The 20,158-nt window shown below is 43.5% G+C and overlaps 2 long non-coding RNA genes across 13 annotated transcripts in view; one reads left to right on the top strand and one right to left on the bottom strand.

The window, feature by feature from the left end:
• The window catches only part of LOC132649718 (uncharacterized), a 26,964-nt gene extending 10,732 nt beyond the window's left edge, over positions 1-16,232 (top strand). For 8 of the 12 annotated variants that reach the window (XR_009588213.1, XR_009588219.1, XR_009588222.1 and 5 more), the window contains 3 exons: positions 7,638-7,828; positions 8,660-8,874; positions 16,044-16,232. This is a non-coding gene — a long non-coding RNA (uncharacterized LOC132649718). The remainder of the gene's footprint in view (positions 1-7,637; positions 7,829-8,659; positions 8,875-16,043) is intronic. The other 4 variants (XR_009588223.1, XR_009588214.1, XR_009588218.1 and 1 more) reach the window with 4 other exon arrangements.
• On the bottom strand, positions 14,724-20,158 carry LOC132649719 (uncharacterized). The gene is made up of 2 exons (XR_009588225.1): positions 20,076-20,158; positions 14,724-19,205 (listed from the first exon to the last, which is right to left on the bottom strand). It is a non-coding gene; the product is annotated as an uncharacterized LOC132649719 (long non-coding RNA).

The raw sequence follows: 20,158 nt of genomic DNA, 5'->3' as shown, positions 1-20,158 counted from the left end.
CTCAGGAGTAGGTTCTCTCCTGCCACCTTGTGGGATCAGTGATCAAATCAGGGGGTGCCCACATGTAAGAGCCTCTGCCTGGTGAGCCACCTGGCTATGCTCTGGCCACTTACGTTTGGAAACATATACATTTATTTATTGTGTGTATGTGCATGCATGTGTGTAAAGCATACTTGCTTTACCACCTTCTGCATGGATCAGAGGATAACTTCCGGTGTTGGCTTTCTCCTTCTAACACGTGGGCTGGTTCCAGGGTCAAATGAACATGAGCTAGCTTTACCTTTGGCTAAATCCACTTTTCCCTCACGGAAAATCAGGCTTGGTGCCAAGTGCCTTTACAGACTGAGCAATGTGTACTTACAGTGATCTGTGGGAATAGTACCATTCACTGGGCTTTTGTAACTGTCTACATCTGTCACCCAAACTTTCCGCAATGCATGAATCATTATCACCCTAGAAAGTTTCTTTATGCTCCTCTTCCAAGCTCTCACTCCTCATCTCTGGCAATCAGTGTTTGCTTTGTTTTCTACTGTGGATGGCTTTCCCTAGAGCAAATGGAAGCACACAGTAGGAACTTTTGTAGCTAAGATGTCTATCATTTAGCAGAGTGTTTTTTGAGATTATGTTATCATGCATATCAATAGTTTCTTTGTATTGTTGGCTTGTGTTCTGCCAAATCACTACATTACAGTTGTTTTCCATCCTCCCATCCATGAGTATGGGTCTTCTCTGTATTGTGTCTCTGATGAGTAAAGCTACTATGAGAATTTTAGGGTACATATTGACATATGATAGAGAGGAATTTCTGAATCATAAATATTTGTATGCTTAAGATTATAAGATACAACTAAGCATATTTCCCAAAATGATTATAGACTTTACACTATAGTAGCAATGAGTAAGAGTTATGGTTGTTCTACATTCTCTAATGTTCAGCAATCCTGGTCTTTTGAATTTTCTTTTTCTTTTGGTGCATAATAATATTACTGCGGTTGTCTTAGTCAGTGTTCTCTTGTTGTGAAAAGACACAACGACCATGGTAACTCCTATCAAAGCAACTCTTTTAAACTCAGAGGCTGTTCTTATTCGAACTACTACATTTCACTCCCTGGCCCCCATAGGCTTGTATCTGTATCATAATGCAGAAATGCATTCATTACAACTTCAAAAGTCTTCATAGTCTACAACAGTCTCGACCCTGTTTAAAAGTCAAAGTGAAATTCACGCAATCTCTTAACACTAACTTCCATGAAATCAAAACCAAAATGCAGATTACACACTTCTTACATATAATGGCACAGGACATATGTTACTGTTCCAAAAGGGAGTGGGGAGGAGAGCAGAGTGAGGAAATACTGGACCAAAGCATGACCAAAACCAGCTGGGCAAACTCCAAAGGCTGTAACTCCAAGCGCTCTTCAGCTCTCCAACTCCATTCAGCTTTGTTGACCTTAACACACTTCTCTCTCAGGCTGTTTCCACAACCTGTTAGCAGCAACTCTCAGCAGGTGCCCCAGGCTCTGGCATCTCCAAAACTCTGGGGTCTCTAAGGCAATCCAGGCTTCACTTTCACAGCTTCACACAATGGCCTCTCTCGGCCTCCATGAAGGGACACCCCTGACACATACCTGGCCTCAGAGGCTTTTCTTAGTCACAGAGAGAGATTCCATAAGCCCTTTCTTGTGTCCTTGGCTCTAAAGCCAGAACCGTGCGGCTAAAGCTGTCAAATTTCTGAGGCTTGCTGGGGCCGGAACATGGCCTCCTTGTTCAATTACATTGTCACGATCTTTCTGTTTTCAGTGGTTTCCTTCACTGTCCAAGCTTGGCTGTCCTGGAACTTGATCTGTAAACCAGGCTGGCCTTAAAGTCAGAGATCTACCTGCCACTACCTTCCGAGTTCTGGGATTAGAGGCGTAGGCTACCATCGACAGGCTTTAAATTTTTCCTTAATTCCTTTTCACAGGCTGGAAGCTTACGTGGGTGGGGTCTTCCCCTTTATTCCATTTAGCATTTGGGTTTCTTTAAACCTTTTGTCTCCTTGAGCACTGGACTGGACTCTACTTATTACATTTTCTGGTGTCCCTTTTGTCCTCAAACTATACATTTCGTATTTTCCTTCCTCAGTTCTTTTTCATTATAGATCTTCCTAAGTTTGGCTACTAATAACCAAGGAATACCGTCAATTCTAGGCCCCTAAAATGCCCCCAATTCCATTGTTTCTCCCATATCCACCCCTCACATACCTCTATTCCTAACCCCACGCACCCCTTGTCTACCTGTGAAGTCTGTTCTGTTTCCTTTTCCCAGGAAGAACCTTGCATCCTTAAACCTTCCTTGTTACTTAGCCTTTCTGGGTCTGTGGATTGGAGCATGCTTTATTTATTTTTTTTATTACCTTACAGCTAATATCCACTTATAAGTGAATACGTACCATATTTTTCTTTCTCTGTGTGGGTTACTTCACTTGAAATTATTTTTGTCCTGTTGAATCCATTCGCTTGCAAATTTCACGATGTCACTTTGTTTTTTTTTTTTTAAAGATTTACTTCTTTATTATGAGCCACCATGTGGTTGCTGGGAATTGAACTCAGGACATTTAGAAGAACAGCCAGTGCTCTTAACCTCTGAGCCATCTCTCCAGCCCCTGTTTGTTTGTTTTTTATTGGCTGAGTAGTACTCCATTGTATAAATGCACCACATTTTTTTTTAACTGTTAGTTGAGGGGTATCTAGTTGTTTCCAGTTCTGGTTATTATCAATAAAGCCACAGTAAACATAGTTGAGCAAATGTCTTTGTAGTTTGATGGGCTGTCTTTGGGTATGTGCCCAAGACTGGTATAGCTGGGTCCTGAGGTAAATAAATGTCCAGTTTTCTGAGGATCTGCTATAGTGGCTGTACACATTTGTACTCCCACTAGCAATAGAGGAGTGTTCCTGTTGCTTCACATCCTTGCCAGCATGAGTGTTCCTTGTTTTTGATCTGAGCTATTCTAACAGGTGTAAGATGGAATCTCAAAGTGGTTTTGATTTGCATTTCTCTGATGGCTAAGGATGTTGAACTTTTCTTGAAGTGTTTCTCAACCTTTTGAGATTCCTCTATTGAGAATTCTCTATTTAGATCTATTCCCCATTTTAAAATTGGATTATTTGGTTTTTTGATATCTAGTTTCTTTAATTCTTTAGGTGTCTTGAATATTAAGCCTCTATTGGATTTGGAGTTAGTAAAAATCTTTCTCATTCTCTAGGCTGCTGTCTGCTTGTCTAATTGATGGTGTCCTTTGCCTTACAGAAGCTTTTCTTCAGTTTGTCTTTCCAATATAATATTTTTATGGATTATTTAGGAATTTTATACAATGTACCTTTTTCCTCTTTCATTCCTTCCAGGTCCACCCTCCCATCCTTGCATCCTCCCCCCACCAAAAAAAAAATGAAGAAAAAAATTACCCCAAGTCCAACTCACTGGAACAGGGTCAAACTCCCCATGGCCAGATCCTTAAAGATAACTTAGCAGCTCCCACAGCATCTTTATCACAATTTTTAAAAATTTATTTTTATCTTATGTGCATCATTATGTTTTGCCTGCATGTACATCTTCATGAGGGTGTCCCCTGAAACTGGAGTTATAGACAATTTTTAAAGACTCTTTTTAATGGCATTTTTTTTCAGTTTCATTTTTTTTAGGGGGGGGGAGGAAGGTTGTCTTAGAGGCCTTCAATGTCAATACCAGGCGGTTTTTATTACTATAGCTCTGTAGTACAACTTGAAATCAGGGATGGTGGGATCTCCAGCACTTTTATTGTTTAGTGTTGTTTTAGCTATCCTGCCCCCCCTCCCCCCCGGCATATGAAGTTGAGAATTGTCCTTTCAAGGTCTTTAATGAATTATATTGGAATTTTGATGCGGATTGTGTTGAATCTCTAGATTGCTTTTGGTAGTATGGTCATTTTTACTATATTAATCCTGCTGGTCCACAAATATGGGAGATCCTTGCACCTTCTGATATCTTTTCTTTTCTTTAAAGACTTGATTTTATTTTTAAATCATACAAGTCTTTCACTTGCTTGGCTAGAGTAACCCGAAGATATATAACATTATTTGAGGGTATTGCGAAGGCTGTTGTTTCCCTGATTTTTGTTTTCTTTTTCTTTACATGGTTCATTTGACCAGTGTGCACAGTTAAGATCAGATCTGAGAGGCATATTGGCACAAACTAGGAGAGAGCCAAGAAATTTGGGGGTAAGAGAAGTTTGTTTTAGCAGTGTCTCTATACCCATCCTACATAGATAATCATATCCCAGCATCTTCAGACAGTAACTCAAGGACCCCACAGACATTGACTTTGATGATTCTCCTCTGGTTTATGAATGGGCACACATTTTCCCTTAAATGATTCATAATACTCAATATGACACAAATGCTCTGTTCCTGATGATCTATGTCGTTTAGGGTATTTTGACAGAGTCAATACATGTTGATTGGTGTCTTTTTTTTTTTTTTCTTTCTATTTCTTTTTGGGTGTTAGAGTCTCACTATTGAAGCCCTGGGTGGCCTGAAACTAGATGTAGACCAGGCTGACCCTGACTCCATAGAGATCTACTCATTTCTCCCTCCCAACTGCTCTGACTATAGGCATAGACCACCACAGTTGGATTTTGTTTGTTTTGCTTCTGGGTGGTTAATTTATTTATTTTCTTGTCAGTGTCTTATTATGTGGCCCTGGCTGGCCCCAAAATCTTTATGTACATGCTTGGAACAGATGCAGTTTAAAAACATTTTAAATATAAAGCTGGTTGAATTTGTGGAGTCTAGAATCTACTGATATGAAGAGTCAAGAATGTATGACATTATGAAAGATGGAGACTATTGATGGACAGACCATTAACGTAGATGATGTCAAAGATTTCAAATAAAATAACAACAGCAACCATAACCAAAGACCTTAAAGACACTCAAAGCATAGGCAGGCAGTGGTGGCATACACCTTTAATGCCAGCACTTGGGGAAGCAGAGGCAGGTGGATCTCTGTGAGTTTGAGGCTAGCCTGGTTTACAGAGTGAATTCCAGGACAGCCAGGACTACCCAGAGAAACCCTGTCTTGAAAAAGAAACAAACAAGATCCCAAAGCATTACTGGAGAATCTAGTCACCGAGTAACTTAAGTTGCAAGCTGGATGCTGGATTTGAACAGAAGAATCTTTCCTTTTTTTTTTTTTTTTTTTTAGGTACCAATTTATTTATTATTTTTAAAAATATTTTAAAATGTTTATTTTATGTGAATGGGTCCTTTGCTTGCATGTGTTTCCTGCATTGTGTGCATATTTTGTGTCTGTGGAGGCCAGAAGAAAGCATCGGGTCCCCTGGACCTGGAGATACAGATGGTTGTAAGCCATCATGTATGTGCTGGGAATCAAACACCAATCATTTGCAAGAGCAGCCATTGTTGTCTATGGTTGAGCCATCTCTCCAGCTCCTCCTCAGAGCATCAGGAGGAGTGCCACGCTCATGAGACTCCTTTGATCTTCGAGTTTTGAACTCCACACCCTGCAGAACAGCCGTTTTTCCATCCTATCATCTGACTTGTTTTTTGTTTTTGTTGTTTTTTTTTTTTTTGAGAATTTTATTCATTTCTGTCCCATCTTTGAACTGAATTCCACATTCTAAAATGTCCTCTACTTGGCAAAGAATAACACTTACAGAAAAGCAAAATCCCGAATCTTGAGAGCTAGAGGCCCCCAGCTGCCTTTTAGTTCCTGCAGTCTCGAGGTCTTTGGCAAGGGAGACATCTGGAAAGATTTGTATTACGGAGCCAGTGTAGGTGAGAGGCACAAAGAAAGAGGTATGTTCTGCGGTGGGCCATGCATGGGGAGCATGCTGGGCCTGTGGAAGCTGCAGGTCTGAAAAAGGCCAAGTCTAACTTTGACCCTGATTTGGTGTCCATGGCTTGAAGGTGAGGGTGTTAAAATTAATTAAAAATGTGTGTTTTTATGTGTGTGTGGTATGCATGTGCATATACATGTGCATCTGTGTGCTCATGAGTGCACGTGTGTACATGTGTGTGCATGCATGTTGTGTGTATGTGTGTGCTCACCAGTGCTTTACATGTGTGTTTACGTGTGTGTATGCATATATTGGTGTGTCTGTGTGTCTGTGTGTGCATGTGTGTCTGTGTGTGGGAGGGAGGCTTAAGCCAAAGTCAGGTATTTCCCTCTCTCTACAACTTTATATAACAAGGCAAAGTCTCACACTGACCCCAGAGGGCTGGTCATTTCAGCTAGTCTGGCTAGCCAGCTTGCTGCTGGGATCCTCTGAGTGCCTCTCACACGGAGCTGCCACACAGACCCACTGCCACTTGGGTGCTGAGGATCTGATCTCTGGTCCTCACACTTGTCCATCAGCTGCTTCATCCACTGAGCCATTTCCCCAGCCCTGAAGTTATTAAAATCAAGAATTCCTAAAGAGCCTAGTTTTTTTCCAGTATGAACCTCTTCTAAAACCAAGGCACTGTAGCAAAGAGGGTTAACAGTTCGGGCTCTGGGCTGTTTCTCTTCTTCTTGGGGTCTGTGGCTTTGTTCTTTACTGTCAGTAGTATGGCGTCTGGCCAGTAGCAGCACGCCTTCGAAGCCTGTTACCCTGAAAACTACTATAATTTGGAAAATTTCCCAGTTGTATAGGCTTCCCAAAACATTGAATGCTTTCAGAGGTTTGCAGCCATGCGTGTCTATTAGTTTAGAATCACCGTCTTCTTCCTGCTTCTCTAGCAAATACGTGGATGGGCTCATCAGAGGCTGGTAGAACTTAGCGTTGAAGAGCCCTGATCGCATTATCCATAGAAATGCGATTCGGTTTCCACAGACTTGGCCTGCCCCCACCCGTATTCTTCAGCCTTATCATTCCTTGCTTCAGATGTCCTCAAGGAGTTTTGTTTTCCACTTTAGCAAAAAATGACAGAACAACGCCTTCCAAGGTTCCCATAGCACAAATAAAACAGGCTGATGGGGGAGGCGGGTCACATTGGGACCATTTGGGCCTTCTGCTTCATTTCCTTGTGTGTTTCAGTCCATTCCTTTGTGTTCGCCTGCCCATGTGTGAAGAGGACATAATTACACCTGCTCCTCATTTGCCTCAGAGGAATGTTACAGAAATACATTTCAAGAGCCCATGAAGTCCCCAGAGGATGGAGAAGTCTAATTACAAGAAAACACATTGTTGCCAGAACAGTTCTGCAAATTCTGTCAGTACGTTAATGAAGATGCATTACCATAGTGTTACTACATCCAGTTTTATGGAATAACTTTGTGATCTGTGATTTTGGTAACTTACTGCATATGTCTAAGAGGAGAGTTTGGAGGAAGGATATTCAGAAATGCAGGATTGAAATGGCCCATCTCCTTTAAACTCCTTTGTGTTGAGGCTTCAAGTGGAAAGGGATGAACTACAGAAGGAATGCACCAGGAGCAGCAACCCTAACCTGCACCTTCACCAGGCACATGCTCACATTTTCCTGACTCATGAGGCAAAATGGTCGCCTAAGTCAGGAAGCAATTCCTCAGGCCAGAAATGTGTTCGTTTGACTGCTTGGTTTGCTCACAGGGTCACATCTATCATGAACTATCATGTTTTTCTTTTTTAAACAATCCAGGATGGCACCACCCACAGTGGGCTGAGCCCTTGGACATCACTTAGTAATCAAGACAATCCCCTGAAGACATGCCTTCAGGCCAATCTGATCCATTGAGGCCTTCCTGTCACATGGCTACCGGCTGTGTCAACTTGTTAAAGCAAAACAGGGTAGGAACCCTGATGAGGATCCCTAAAAGTAGAAGAAGGCAGGTAATTGGGGGTAGTGAGGGAGGCAATCAGTGGCTCTGAGGAGACAAGACAGGGTAACAGAAAGGAAGGCGTGTGTGAAAAGGTCACTGTGCTGGTTGGTTTTGTCGACTTGATACAAGCTGGCGCCACCTGGGAAGAGGAGACCTCAAATGAGAAAATGCCTTCATCAGATTACCCTGTACGACATTGTATGGGGGCATTTTCTTGATTAATGGTTGCTGTGGGAGAGCTCAGCCCACTGTGGGCAGATGCTCCTGGGTTGTATAAGAAAGCAAGCTGAGCAGGCCAGGGGAGAATGCTGATAAGCTGCCGTCCTCCATGCTTCCGGCCTCTGCTCCTGTTAGACAGAGCTCCTGCCCTGACCCCTCTCAGTGACGTACTGTGATGGGGTGTGTAATTGAAAGATCCCCAAGTTTCTTCTGGTCATGCTGTTTATCATAACAGAAGAGTAACCGATACAGTCGAGGTGAAGTCAATCGTTATGTATAATTAACATATGCTAATAAAAGCATTTTCTAAAAGATTTAGGCCAGGCATGGCCTTTAATCCCAGCACTCGGGAGACAGAGGCAGGTGGATCTCTTATGAGTACAGCCTGATCTACAAATTGAGTTCCAGCACAGCCAGAAACCCTGTCTTGAAAAACAAACAAACAAACAAACAAACAAAAACAACTTCCCCCCCAAACCAAAAAGATTTAGAAGAAAGGTCAAATTATACAATTCTTATAGTCAGTTATATAAACAGCAAGACTAAAAGAGACACATAAGAGTGTATCAGTTTCCTCCAAGCTATCACTTTAACTATTATTAAACTTTCATTGTTTTCCCAGAAGGACAGAAACGTCCGTTTCCTGAAAATTGCTAAAATAGCATCAGCAGCGTGGAACAGCAAGGGAAAGCACAGTGACCATGTGCAAACCGGAAGTGCGTCGTGGGGTGGTTTCTGCTTCCTGTAGCACTCCAGAACCACAGGTGTCTGTGCGCTGTCTTCCCCAGACCAGCCTTCACCCACCTGGGAACCTAGTAGAAATGCAAAGCAGAAACGGTAGGGATGGAACCCAGCAACCAGTGTTTTCACAGTTTCTCCACACTTACAAAAAGGGGCCTCTTGGGATTAGAATCCTGCAGGTGAGGAAGTGGCCGGTCTATGAGTCGGAGGGGAGTGGGCTTGGTCACAGACAAACCTCATGTCCAGACTCGTTAGCAAGCGCTCCTCTTTCTGGTCCCACTAGAATTTGGGGGACAGTAATGATTCTTCTCTCAGATTCACATCTCATTCCACATCAAATGCTCAGCTGGGAGCTATTCCAACTTGTGATTAATACTGCGTGCCATGAAAACAAAGCTTCTCTCTGCGGCTTCCTAACACCCAGTGAGAGATCTTGGGAGTGGGCCCTGGAGGGCCTGGGAAGGATCAGACCGCTCATGTCTCCGGTTCTCTTCTCTCCCACTGCTCCTGATTCACGGTGCCCACTCCGGTCTCCGTGAGAAGGAGAGCCAGGAAAGCCGGTGATTTTGTGATTTTGATTCCGAGGGGGAGCTGCACCTTGGCTCTTCATAGCTTTTTGGTATCTCACTCCCAGCTCTTTCTCCTTAGACAAAGAGCAATCCCTTAAACAGAATCCGTCTTTCACTTAAATGGTATGTAGCTGTGATGTATGTTCCAACTTCAGCTATTGGTAACCTGGCTCTGCCTAGCAGTCCCATCACTCCAGTCCTTGGTGGAAGGTGCCCGGCAGTGAAGTCGGCCTCCGGGAGTTTACAGCTACCTGTGGGACCCACAGAGCACCGTGCTCAAACAGAACAACATAGGACAGACTTTAGCTTTTCGCTCATGCCTTAAAAGGAATTTGCAAACACCGGGAGGAGAACCAGGAAAGAGTGGACTCATCCACCTGAGGCATCAGGTCTTTGTTCTGATATTAATTTGTTTATGAGATTAGCTGAATATGGGAAAGAGACTTGTGAAAGAGGGCAGGAGGGTTGCTTTACCTCAGATGCGTGTATTGGCACATAAAGCCCCAGAAAGAAACGTTTACCAAGGCTTTATTCTTTATTATTTATTTATTTATGAAGTTTTTGATACACGGTCTCCTGTATCCCGGGATGGCCTTGAACACACCAGATGATAGAGGATAACCTTTGAACGTCTACTTCTCCTGCTTCTACCACCCACGTGCTGGGGTTACAGGTGTGTGTCATCACACCTACCTCTTATGTTACAAACACAAAACCAAGTCCAGAAGAGTTAGGTGACTTTCCCAATACCACAGAACTGGCGGAGGCAGATCCCTGGCAAGATTCAGGTCTTAGTTCTCAGGCGATTGCTGGCTCCCTTCCCTGCCGACAGTCAGCACCTGACATTCACTCTCTCCTGAGACTCAGGGGAGCATCTGGCCTGCCGGGTGTCAATATCAGGCTTTTTATTACAGGACAAGGCTTTGATACTATCAGGCAGCACCCGGACACAGAACTGTTCCGATTGCTCCCTAGAGTGGACACAGATTAGATGGACATTAGAGGCCAAGAAGGGAGAGTGACGGAGTAGAGGCTTCAGGCTGCCATCGTCCCGAGCCTGGTGGGGGTGTTTTCATATCCTGCAGGAGATGGGGAAATCTTTTTCTTGTCACCTCTCATTTGTCACCTGGTCGCTCTTCCAGCAGACTGAAATGACAGAGACAGGGTTACCTTGCGAATGTGTCTGTACTGGTGCCTGTGGGTCTGGAAGCTGGCAGCCTGTGTCAGATGTCTTCTTCAGTCCCTCTCCACCTTTTTTTTTTCTTTTTATTGATTCTTTGTGAGTTTCATATCACATACCTGAGTCCCACTCATCTCCCCATCACCTTGTATCTGCCCGACTTCTGCCCTTGCAACCTCCCCTTTCCCCACCAAATAACACACACACACAAACACACAAACAAAACAAAGCATGGAACACCTCCAGTCATGTAGTGTGTCACAGTGGGTCCCACAGTATATTCCTCTGTCTACACATCTTCGCTTGTAAATGTTCATTGTAATGAGTCATTGGTCTGGTTCAAGGTCTCTGGCTTCTGTGACACCATCAATATTTTGGATCCTCACGGTGACTCCTCCTGGATATCCTGTTGTTGGCCTGTGTTGGCCTCCAGCCTCGTTAGTTGGCAAGACTGGCCCTTTCATGCACTCTAGCAGCTCATAGAGAAAGTAGATTTTGGGATGGGCCAAGTCAAAGCCGTGGTTCTGGACCTGGGTGGTAGCTGAGCTGGACAGCATGCCGGCTCTCCCTTATCTGTACCACCAGGGCCAGCTCTCCAGCACTGCTCCGGCTAGGCCACCCTGGGCTGCCACAGGCTGCAGGCAGGGTCAGCGCTCCAGTTGTCATGCCAGCTGAGGTGAAGGCCTGCTCTCCCGAGTGCCACACTGCTAGTGAGGACCAGCTCACCTGCTCTCATGACCCAGGCCAGGGCCAGCTCCCCTGACTGCTGCAGGGGCAGGTGGTGAGGGGCAAAGTGGGAGTCCACTGCATTCTACTTTTTATTTATTTATTTATTTTCCTGAGACAGTGTTTCTCTGGGTAGCCATGTCTGTCCTGGACTCCATTTGTGGACCAGGCTGGCCTCGAACTCTCAGAGCTCCACTTATCTCTGCCTCCCCCGAGTGCTGTGATTACAGGCGCGCACCACCATGCCCGGCTCCACTTTATTTTTTGAGGTAGCGCTCCCTCTCTGCAGGGACCCTCTGGCCCCTGGGTTACAGACTTGTGGTCTGAATGAAACAAAGAAACAAAAAGGAAGCACAGGACTGCACCTACGAGTGTTGGAGGAGAAAGGTTCTTGTAGAGAAAAGGGAGAGCATAATCAAAGGCAGAGACATCGGGGAGAGTCCCGGGTGAACACAGCCCGACTGAGCCAGGCTAGGTGAGGAGAGGAGAGAGGGAAAAGGGGAGAGCCAGCTCAGGAGGCCAGGAGGGTAAAGGGTTGATCAAAAGGGCCCAGGGTGGGGGTTGGGACAGGGCAGCCCAGCCCCTGGGCTTGAGGAGTTTAGGCATTGAGGGATACAGGGAGAACCTGCAGACCAGGTTGTCAGTATAACCTTCTTATGGAATGTACACAATTTACCCTTGTTCATTCAAATGCTGATTTCTCTACCCCAGTATCTGATTTCAATCCAGACATTGCATTGTGATGTTTATTCTAAGCATCATCTGTCTCAAGTTTATATAAACATGCCAGTGAACATGCCACCATTTGTTCTCTGTATTGTCAATAAAACCTCCAGCCAGTGCTGAGCAATGGAGAGAATAGGGTGGGACATCCTGGTCCGGAGGGGAGGAGAAGGAAGGGAGTGGGAGGAGTCGGGAGAGGAGTCGGCAAGAGAGGACTTGGAACCACCTGGAGAGATGAACTGGCCCTAAGATATGACTAAAAGCAAGTATAATGTGGGAAATCTGAATGGGAGGAAACTATGCAGGCTTGGAGGTTTAAGATGGAGGAACTATGGCCCAGCAATGTGCTCTAGGTTAATTAAATAAATCCTAGTCTCTGTGTGGTGATTGGCCATACAGCTGGTTTAGGAATAACCATTGCCTAACTAAAGATAATTCAATAATAAATATTAATAGCCCACAATACCAGGTCCTCTTTGATGTGTTAAATAGGCACTTCAGCCATTAGTCCTGGGCTTCAGACCTAACATGAATGATCACACCACATTTTTTTTTTAAACATGGTTGCTGGGTCGTCTGCACCCAGAGCATCATGTTTGTGTAGAAAGCATTTTAACAACTGAACCATCACCCTGAACCCACATATTATATTTTTAAGGCAAAACTATGTGACAGAGGAGGAAATAGGTTCAAAGTTTGGAATGTTACATATTTTTGAGCATGAAGCAGCTTTAAACACACACACACACACATATGTCTGTATATTAATCAAACATATGGGGCTGGAGAGATGGTTCAGTGGTTAAGAGACTGGCTATTCTTCCAGAGGATCCAGGTTCAATTCCCAGCACCTACATGGCAGCTTACAGCTGTCTGTAACTCTTGTTCCAGGGGATCTGACTCCCTCACACATACAACAGTGTACATAAAATAAAAATAAATTATTAAAAATCAAACATAACAGGGAACATTATTAAGAATGTAATAAAAACTTTTAATGATCACTTGCAAATCTCAAAACTTTCACAAATTATTTTCAGCAGTTTTTGTTTTGTTTTGTTTTTTTGAAGAGAACTGAATATAGCAGGCTTTTAAGCAAACCAGTATGGGACATTTTGGTGACTAACTCCCCGGGTCCTCTCTTATATTAGGATGTACATAGAGAAGGCCCCAAAGACTCACTTTCCTGGCACAGCAAAATCTTTAAAAGAATTTTCTACGATACGGTTATTTAAAAAAAAAAAAAAAATATATATATATATATATATACCTTAGGGTCAGATCATATTCTTTGTGCACAATGATTCATGAGAAATGAAAAAATAAACCACACTGGAATTTTAAGAGAAGTTGGTTAAGGAAGACTGATCTTTAGCCAGTGAGTCATTGTGTACTCACAGAACTTTGATCAATGCTTGCAGGGACTATTTTGTGCTGAGAACAAAGACACCAAAGAGATAGGCAGGCTCGAGGAAAAATAAGGGAGGCTCTGTGGAGAAGTGGAATCAGAAAACGTCTCCCCACCCTAATCAGCAAAGCCAGGTGGAGGACACAAACTCAGAACTACACACATGTGAAAACGTAGTGCTCTTTGCGAAGAGATATGTCTTTCCTTTAAATCGTAACCACTGACTTCTAGTTTCAAGCCTTCCCGATAGAAGAGTCGGGTGTGATTCAGTGGTGGCAGGCAGCCTGTCATTACCATTCCCCCACCCCACCCCCAGCTACACTGGGTACCCAACACCAGTCTCCCCCCAACCCCCTGACGTGGAGCATTGCATGGTGCAATTTAATTCCAATCAAATGTCTTTTCCTAGGGTATTTGGAAGGGCGCACAAGCCCTCCCCCTTGGAGATGGGGATTGCATTTACTCAGTTTTTTTTTTTTTTTTTTCTTTTTCATTCTAGGCCTTGGAAGCTAACTGGGTTCCTCCAGAAATTGCCCCTGCAGAGTCAGGGGCGACAATAGGTCTTCTGTGGGACTCACTGGGAGAGTTCAGCTCCAGCAAAGGCAGCTTTCAGGGCAAGCTGGAGCTGGGGTTGGCTGCCAAGACTTCAATGAATTACTTTGGATATCTCTTGGGTGTTCAGAAATTTGAAAAAAAAAAAAAAAAATCTATGTAAAGAGCACATGGCAGCTCGACAGTAAAAATGTGCCTCACACACTCAGATGTCTGTTACACATTTCTTTTTAAACAGCTAAGTGCTGTTTATGGAACACACAAAGGATTTTTATGAAGCCAACATATACTTCTGAATGAAAATATCTCCCTGTAATTGATATGTATTCTTTGCCATCAATTTCTCTAGGAAATAAAATGTTATGATTGATGGCTTTGGAAAAGACAAGTTTAGTGTTAAGTTTGTTTTTTTTTTTTCCCTTGAAGCTAGTTAATGGAAGTTTCCTGTTCGTGAGGAAAGATAGTTTAAAAAAAGAGCTTAAATTTTCCATTATGCTTCTTTCTGTTTTTTGACTACAGGATATTTTTAGCCAGTTTTGGAGAATGACTTTCATCCAGCATAAGGTTAATAAGAATGCAACTTTTTTTTTAGTGGTTTGCAGTAGGGAGATGCAATACAGTTTCAAACCCTTGTGTCTACTAATAACTCGATGTTTTGATTCACACCACCCATGCCACTATTTAAAATCTGCAAGAGAAAACAGTGCAACTGAAGATGATAATCTATCATAAGAAAAAAAAGGAGACCTTTATAAGCCTTCTGAAACAACAAATATTTGGTTACAAATTTTGTTTTAAGAATGCCTTTATTTTGAAATAATCATAAGGTTCTAGAAATTTTTTTTACTCTGAAAAATGAGATTAACTGATGGTCTAACGTCCTCTTTTTGGAACAGCTTGTCTGTCTTTTTTGATGTTCGCAGCCTTTCTACTGCTTCAGTTATTATGTGGCATGTCTTCATTTGGGTTTGTGTGATGTTTCCTAATGCTTAGATTATTTCTTTTTTGAGTCGATGCTAGCCTGTAATGACCGTCTGTTCCACACTGATAGCATTAACTTGACGATATTCCAGACTTAATTAAGTATGTTGGACGGGAGCCATCCTTTTCCTCATCAAACTTTCAATTAATCTGGTTGGTGTGTCCATATACTTTCGGCTGTTGCTTTCTTGTTTTAACAAGCCGTAGCCACTTACTATTGTCCTTAGAGCATTTACTCAACAGATTCATTCCCAGGTAGGCAGCCCACCTTCCAGGTTAGCTGCCCCATCTTCTCCAAGTGCCTTGAACCCTGACCTCCTGGCCTGGACTCCTCCCTCTCTTACCCTCCATACCCTCTTCAGACAGCCTCTGACATGGCATCTTATAGCTTGCCCTGGATTCCCTCTGAACTGTTTTAACTCTGACACCCAGATGTTGACCAACACATGCTCTCAATTCTACCTGCACAATTTTCTTTGCCTGACATGATAGTTTTATGGGGGGACTCATTCAGAAAGAGAAGGGGAAGGAATAAAGGGTGAAAAGAGAAAGAGAAGGATGAATATTTATGTAAGTCACAAGTAAGTAAATTAAGTTTCTGTTGGAAAATGATACATTTTTCATAATAATAACCACATCAGCCACTTAAAAGGGGAATAATAGAATATAATACCTTTCTTTTCTATTGAAGAGATTTTTTTTTATACATTATATTCTAATTATATAACAGATCCTCCTCACTCAAATCTACACCCTCTTTTCTTCTCCCTCATTGGAAAACAAGCAGTCATCTAAAACATAAAAAATAAATAAATAAGATAAAAACCAAACAAGAATAGGACAAAACAAATGGGGGAAGAGGGAAAGCTAAAGAAAAAGCACAAAAAACACATGTATGCAGAGATACAAAACAGACATACATACATACATACAGACACACACACACACACACACACACACACACACACGACTCCATAAAAACACAAAACAAGAAATTATGTTATATAAGCAAAAGACCTGTGAAGTTGAAAAAAAAAAAGTGTAGAACTTTTGGGAGGTATTTTTCGAAGAGAATCACCACCTTCTTTTTAACCTGTATCTTCCTTTTTTTTTTTTTTATTTCTAGAATGCATGCAATGATGGCTGGATTGCCACAATCACCTTGGACCATGACAACAAGTGATTTAGTTCAGATCTGATGGAACAAAAAGCTACAATGAGCTTAGGTCCCTGGTGACTGCAGGAACCTGCACTCTGAGCTTTGGACTACCCACCCCCCAATGGGTGACAGAATAAAACCCGGGTGTTTAATTTATGGTTAGTTTTGGTTTTTATTAACTTCTTGGGAACACAGCTCCAAGTCCCATTCTTACATCAGCCACTGGCAAGAGGAACTGATACCTCCCGACCGGTGCCAGTGGGTTAAGGGGAAATCACAGTGACTACTATAGTAAACATTATCTATTAAACATCTTTTTTTTTAATTTTTGATAAAAGTCAATTGCAGCTGGGCATGGTGGTACAGGCCTGTAAGCTCAGCACGTAGGAGGCAGAAGCAGGCAGATCTTTATGAGCTCAAGACCAGTCTGAGACAGCCAGGCTACACACACACACACACACACACACACACACACACACAAACAAAACAAGACCCTGTTTTGTAAAACAAACAAATCAACAAAAAACATAAACTGCATTCTTAATATCTATATAAGAAGCTACCTTATTGTAAAGGACTACTACATCTTTGGTATGGACCTTAATTAATTCCCAATTAATAATTATTAATAATTTTCTCATGTACTATTTAGAATCTAATGTTTTAAAATGACTTCTATGAATTTCAACAAGAAAGTTCTGGACCATCCTTTCAAAGGTACAACTCTCCGAATGCAAATTTTGTTTTGTAGCTTATTCAAGATTATTTAATTCAATACATATGATTTTATTAGTAAAAATGTTCTTTAAGACCTACCAGGGCCTACACCCTTAAAGAAAACTGACTCTCTCTTCCCCAGAAGCCATCAACTGTCAGGAGCTCATGCTCCTCTCCCACTTCTATGCTGAGAATGTTGCGTGGGTGACCTCGTAGAGGTCTTGTGCAACTGACCACAGCTACTGTGAGTTCACGAGTACAACAGTCATGTCCTGTCCAGAAGACACTGTTTCGGTCCAGTCCTCCTGACCTCTGGCTTGTACAATCTTTCCACCTCCTCTTCCTCAATGGTCCTCAAGCCTTGGGGAGAAAGGGTGTGATGTCTTATCTATAGCCATGCATGCCACACACCGTTATTCTCTATCCTTTGCGAGTTGTGAGTTTCTGTGTTGCAGAAAATAAATGGGCTATTAATTTTATCACTAAGAGTCTATAATCATTATGGTGGTTATTATTAACCCACTGTCATAATCAGGAAAAGACACAGACACCCGTTGTGTTTAAACAATACTTGTTTCAATATGATGGGTGTTCCCTCCCTCCCCTGTCTGCCTTATTATGTCTCAGCCCCACATCCCATGCAGTTTGCTTTAACCATTCCTATCTGGGCTACTTCCCATCCAGTATTCCCATAAATTCTTGCACAAGCTTTCCATCTTTTCACGTGGCTCCTCAGAGCTCCTCCTCCTGGCCCTTGTGGTACTTTACATTCCCCTTGGTGACTCCAATTCCTTCTTCCTCCGTTATCTGTCCCCTCCTTCCTGTGATCCTTCTGACCTCAAAGCCCGAGAACGTTAGCTCTGCTTTACGCTTCTGCCCTGCCCAGGTCTGTAGGCCTTTTATTTAGCTAATCAGGATAATTTTGGAGGCAAGGTTACACAGCAACATTTAGGGTCTGTGATAGTCTGCTCAGAAGAGACAGCAAGCAGACCTCGGGAACAAAATAATTAACAATCAAATACAAAACACCAGAACATGCTGTTACATTTCTGCATTAATCATTATCTATCTGATGTACAAAGAAACTTCTCTGATGAGGTCAGAGGGTATGGGTACAGAGACCTCCTGACTTTAGAAAGCAGTTTGCTACGATGTCCATTTAGTAAAATAACAGTAGGTTCATTCCTAGGGCCCATGAGTTTCTCAACTATGGATTCTTGGTTAGACTTAATGTAGCAGACATGCGTTTCCTGTTATAGAGCCAGAAAGCTACTGGCTCCCCCTCCCCCCATAACATTGGGGCCACAATTGCACCCATGACCAGTGCCTGAAGTATAGAATTTTTGCGCTGCCAATTCTATGTTACTCTCTGCTTTTAAAGCCATCATGATTTATCTTGAGCTTCTTAAGGGGCATCCAGGCACGGCAGTGTGGGCAGCTTTGTGGTGCTTGGCTGCACCTTTCTGCTTTCTTGGTCATTATTTCTCAGCCTCTTTACTTTTCTTAAACTTACAGGTATTCTCAGGAATTGTTTTTATGCGAGCAAGAGAATCGTAATTTAAGAATTCTTTCTTGGTCAGTATAATAGAGTGGAATATTTAAATCGAATGTAACTGTTAAATAAGCTACCTTCCACATGTAACTGACCCATCTTACTTGACCTAAAATGGAAACTGCAAACCTAAAGACAGTAAGTTTTAAAACTAGGCAAATGAGGGCGTATGTGGCTAAGAAAGCTAACGGGCCCCACTTGTTATACAATCCTACGGCCCCTCTCACTTGAGTGCCCCCCCCCCCCCCGCCTTCCCAGCCAACATTAGGGTTAGATTTCTCTTAAAGCTCCGTGCAAATTTTATGCAAATTCAGTAGTGAGTTCTAGAATCTCACCCCAAATCCACTGCCGCCTCTGAGAGACACTCTTGAGAGGAGACTTCTACACTCACCAAGTAGCTCTCAAACCCCAGCAACGCTCAGGTTTCCAAGGCTCAGGGAAGAACATTTCTAAGCCTTGTCCACTTCCAAGCCAGTCCTGGACTGGACTGTAAGGCAGTTGCTCGGTTAACTCTGGTACCCATAGTTGTGAAAGCCCAACTCTGAGGCTCGAGTGAAAAGGGCGTTCTTTAGCTTATTAAGACAAGCATTCATTCTTCCAGGGTGCCCTGTTCAGCGGGGCGGCGGAGCTATCTCAAGACTCAAAGTTGAATTTTAATATCTCAAAAAAAGGGTAGACGTTTTCAGGTGCAATGAAGCCACTCTAGGGTCAGGAAGGTCACTGTGGGCTTGCAGTGTGAGGAGGAGGCTGTGTGGAGCCAGAACTGGGAGGACCTTCAGATGGTTCTAGGCTTGTGATTCTCAACCTGCGGGTCGCGAACCCTTCGGGAGGAGTTTGAAAGACCCTTTCACAGGGGTCACCTAAGACCAGCGGAAAGCACATATTTACATTATGAGTCATAACAATAGCAAATTTACAGTCACGAAGTAGCAATAATATTATGGATGGGGAAGTCACCACATGAAGAACTGTATTAAAGGGACACAGCATTACCAAGGTTAAGACCCACTGTTCTAGGCAGGAGGCTGGGAACAGGCAGAAGGAACAGTCAGGAGTTCAAGATCTAGGTAGAGAGGGATCCAGGGTTGGGGAAAGGTTAGGCAGTGTTTTCTAGCGCAGTAAGTTGTTGGTCTTCTGCCTTGAGACACTGGGCTAGCGAGGTATTTGTTTCTGAGGCCAGGTCTCACTCTCTCTAGCCCAGGCTGGCCATGACGAGCGAGCTAATCTCCTGCCTCAGCCCTCAGCCTCCCAAGCGCGAGGATTACGTGCAGGCTAAGGCTATTTCAGTTTCAGCAACTGCCATAACCCGCTGTTGCTGTGCAGGATGGATGGCATCCCACAGTGCCAAGCTTACTTGAGCCCAGTCAGCCGGGAGTGCTCGCTTATGAAAACACTGGGGTGGCTTGTGGAGGAATAGTTGGGGGTTGGGAAGGAATCCCGGGAAGTTTGACAGTGTCTACAGGCAAACAGCAACCCGGCAGAGACAAGGCAAGTCCCTCTACCTCCCCCCACCCCCCGACATCCAGACTGTGGTAAGTTAACTTTCCTCAGTGTCTCTTAGCACCAGGTAGTTCACACGCTCTCTGCTGCCGATTACCTAAGCACTACAGCTAAGCAAGCCACCACAGCCGAGCTCGGTAACCTTGAGTCCCCTCAGGTGACCCAGCCCTAACCAAGTAGCCCCTTGGTGGAAGGACCTGGGGCTAAAGAAGGAAGCCTGGGGTCCTCACCGAGGCCTGGACTGGAAGCCACCGGCCAAGCCACCCCTCGGGGCCCTGGGGCTGCTCCCCGCCAGCAGCAGGGCGAGGCCGGG

This window comes from Meriones unguiculatus, chromosome 21 (genome assembly GCF_030254825.1).
Source record: "Meriones unguiculatus strain TT.TT164.6M chromosome 21, Bangor_MerUng_6.1, whole genome shotgun sequence".
NCBI lineage: Eukaryota > Metazoa > Chordata > Mammalia > Rodentia > Muridae > Meriones > Meriones unguiculatus.
Note: the sequence above shows the minus strand (reverse complement) of the source record. Positions and strands in the feature narration are given on the sequence as shown.